The sequence below is a fragment of the Scophthalmus maximus genome, chromosome 14 (assembly GCF_022379125.1).
Source record: "Scophthalmus maximus strain ysfricsl-2021 chromosome 14, ASM2237912v1, whole genome shotgun sequence".
In the NCBI taxonomy this organism is placed as follows: domain Eukaryota; kingdom Metazoa; phylum Chordata; class Actinopteri; order Pleuronectiformes; family Scophthalmidae; genus Scophthalmus; species Scophthalmus maximus.
In genome coordinates this window covers 1,133,901-1,137,500 of record NC_061528.1, presented here as the reverse complement: position 1 = coordinate 1,137,500, position 3,600 = coordinate 1,133,901, and the positions used below count along the sequence as shown (strand labels likewise).

Sequence of the window (3,600 nt, the reverse complement as noted above, 5' to 3'; positions counted from 1 at the left end):
ATGAAGATATATATTCATGTGTTTATGACAACTCTTGGTCATGTTTTATTCTTCACCACGTCCCGTTTACCGGAGGAATCTGCGGTTTGAGGCGGTGAATCAGTAACATCAAGTATTATTATTCATTCTGTTTAAAAAGAAAAGTCAAAAAGTTACGGAGGAGCCAGAAAAAATACTGAAGAGTGACGCGTTTTACTACGTTTTCTTCTTTTCTAAAGATATGTTTTTTTTAAATTCACACACACACACACACACACGACGTGCAACTTTTATGAACCTGAGTCAACGATGATGATGATAAATAAAACAAAATAATATTTAAGTCACAATATTTATGTTTGTGTTATTTATATTGTGCTGTTATTGACGTATATCTACACTGTGGACATATTTAAAACACAACTAATATCTTGCAAAAAATAAGAAATCCTAACAGTAAAGGAAATAAATGTACTTTATGGAACATAAAGGTAAAAGTGCGTGTAGTTTAAAACTGTCACCACCTAATTTAAAACAGGTTTTATTGCAGAAATCTGTTTTTTTTAGCTGAATTTAATCAATTAAAATTAATTATACTAATAAATAAATTGTTGCTCTTAGATATTTTATTAGAATCTGCATTAATACGATTAACAACAACAATAATATGCAGGGAATCAATTAAATGTATTAATTGGAAATTAATTTTGTTTTCCAATATATCAGTTGATAATCATCACTAATAGTTTTTATTAATCGATTTATTTCATCAGATACAATTTGTACACTTGAGGATATTTTTACAGCGAGTTTACAGATGTGGAGGTGTGTGTGTGTGTGTGTGTGTGTGTGTGTGCGTGTGTGTGTGTGTGTACACTCACTGTTTACGGCGTGTCGGTAGCGCTGCTGGCCGCTGAGGAGGCTCTGTCCATTGATCAGGAGTATTGAATCCAGGGCTGGAGCTGAGGTTCGGCTCCCGGACGCTCGGCGGGTTTTACGCGCGGGTACTGAGCCCGAATCTGGACTCGGGGAGTCCGGGACAGTGGATCCACACAAAGAGGGGAGGGGGTGGGGGGGTTGACGAAAAGTTTGAGTTAGTGTTGACGGTGTGTGTGTGTGTGTGTGTGTGTGTGTGCGCGCGCGGGGGGGACGAGGGGGGAAAGGAGGGCGACGATGGCGCGTAAAAGCTGCAGAGCGACTTGTGGCGAGATGCTCGGACTCTGAAGGTGGACGGAGGCTGCGCGTGTGTGAGGGGAAGTACCGGCAGACAGAGAGAGGAAGAGGGGAGAGAGACTCTGACAACAGCTGCAGCAGCAGCACTGGTCCTGGATCTGTCGAACCGGAGAGCAAACCTCCAAAACTTGACGCACTTTTTTCCGGTCGTCCTCCTTTTTACGCGTCCGTCCGCCTGGTCGCTCGAAACGCGTCTGTGTGGATGTGAAGTCCTCGCACCGCTCAACTCATCGCCTCATCCTGAGGAAGAGAGAGTGTGTGTGAGCAAGAGAGAGAGTGTGTGGGTGTGTGTGAGAGAAACGCGTAAAAAATACAAGCCGCAACGGAAAGAGAAACAAAACCAAAAACCTGGAGACTGAAGTACGAGCCGAGCGGTGTTTACCGAGCGAGTGTCGTGATAACGACGGGATGTGAGCGGCGCAGCGCGGCGGCTTCTAATCACCAGTGTGTCACTTTCAATCTCTCCGGTGCTCCGGTGCCAGCGGGCGCACTGACTGACCGAGGGAGGGAGGAGAGAGAGAGGGGAGGAGGGACAAAGAGAGGGAGGAGGAGGGGGCGTCGTTCTTCTCTCGGGACAAACGAACCGACAGAAAAGTGTCAAACTAAACTTTATTAATAATCACAAATCAACATTTTCTTTTAACTCCGGAGCTCGATCACGTTCTTCACAATGTACTTCTTCCTCCTGACGTCGGACCGTTTCTGCTGCGACACGAACTGTTGCGTCATAACCTGGTGGATCATATCATATCATATCTGCTGCTCGTCTCTTAGACTTTGACATGAGGGAGAATCTTTCCTTTCCTCTTTATTGATCAATTATATAACTTATCAGCTTCCCCTTTAATAATACTCGCCCGGTCGGACCCGTCGGTACCGTCCCGCAGGTACCAAGTCCAGGTTGTTAATCAGTACCCCCCCCCGGTGGATCCCTGTCAATGATCGACCTGACACTTGACAGACAGATGTCACTTCTAGGTAAGGAAGCCGCGGAGGGTCAAATCACATTCAGACTGAATCTTAATTTATATACTTTATCCTCTCAGGTGTTTGACGTGAGCTCAGACTGAAACAAATAAACTGTAGGACAGGACATTTTATTAGTTGTTATGTTTGGGGAAAAGTTTTGATTTCCCTCATATTCCATATTAAGATTAATTTCTCCTGGAGGTCAGTGCGTAAAATGTGTTTATTAGAAATGAGACGTAAACCTCATAACTGCTCTGTGGTCTGTAACCTTACTGGAAGTAAATAAAAATATTTCTTTAATTTTCACGAGGCTCAGATTCTCATGAGTTTCAGTTCGTCCACATTCTAACACGCGCGTGACGCGACCGAAGCCACAGGTTTGTGCAACATCTGCACCACCGCTGTGTGCGTGTGTGTGTGTGTGTGTGTGTGTGTGTGTGTGTGTGTGTGTGTGTGTGTGTCGCTCCACGGGCCTCTGGATGATGCTACGCCACCGGTGACCTGCACGACACGGAGCCGCGTGTGCGTAAAGTCTCGCGTAAAGGTCTCCAGGTAAAAAAGGCTCAAGGCTGCAGAGGCACAGGCCTGCTCCTATTATTATATGAGATTAAGCAACAGCAGGGTTTTTTTTTTAAATATTCTATAATTAAAGCAAAACTATAAATAAAAAGATTGACAAGCAAAGAAACGTCACCGAGACTTGACGAGCAGCTGAGTGACGCGGGACAGAAAACAGACTCACGGTTGTCAGGATTTATGACGCACACACATCATCCTCATTATCATTAACAACATTCATACATTCATACATTAATACAACACTAATAATTACGCACAGTGACTGTGTCACTCACCTTGGACGCAGGTTATCAGACTGATGATGACGAGCAGGAAACACGAGAGTCAGTCCGCTGCTCATCCGACTGTATTATTAAATATGATAAGGACGATGAGGATGATGGTGATGATGCGGCGCCATTGAGGCTGTTGGCGACATGAGAGAGTGAGACAGACAGACGTGAGACAATCAGTCAGACAGACAGAGGTTGTTAAATCATTTAGTTAAAAACGCTGAACGTGTGAGTTGAATTTAACACGCGGTGGTTTTTTCACGAGCTCCTGCACTTTATTTTAATTTCATCATAAAAGACTCATAAACGTGGAACATTAAAATCCAGTTAAAGTTTTTTTTTCATTTCTCTGCACTCAAAGAGTCAGTCACAGTGTATTATTCATAATAACCATGATAATAATCATAATAATAATCTGTACATGAACTGGACTCTCTTCCAGCAGAAATATTTCGTTTCGTTCTCAACTCTCCGTGTCCTTTTTTTTCAATCCGTGCAGATTAGAGGAGTATCATGCGTGTGGTTAATTTTTAATATGTTTCTGCTGGATGCAGTGTGCTCAAGGAAA

The 3,600-nt window shown here is 43.5% G+C and overlaps 1 protein-coding gene across 6 annotated transcripts in view; it reads right to left on the bottom strand.

Annotated features, from left to right (window-relative positions):
- Positions 1-3,171, bottom strand: part of satb2 (SATB homeobox 2) — a 44,615-nt gene extending 41,444 nt beyond the window's left edge. For 3 of the 6 annotated variants that reach the window (XM_035651067.2, XM_035651068.2, XM_035651069.2), the window contains exon 1: positions 861-1,710. The gene's annotated coding sequence lies outside the window, so the exon portion shown is untranslated. Of the gene's footprint in view, positions 1-860; positions 1,719-3,035 lie in introns of those variants that run through there. The other 3 variants (XM_047337261.1, XM_047337260.1, XM_047337259.1) reach the window with 3 other exon arrangements.
- Between the last annotated feature and the right edge of the window lie 429 nt (positions 3,172-3,600).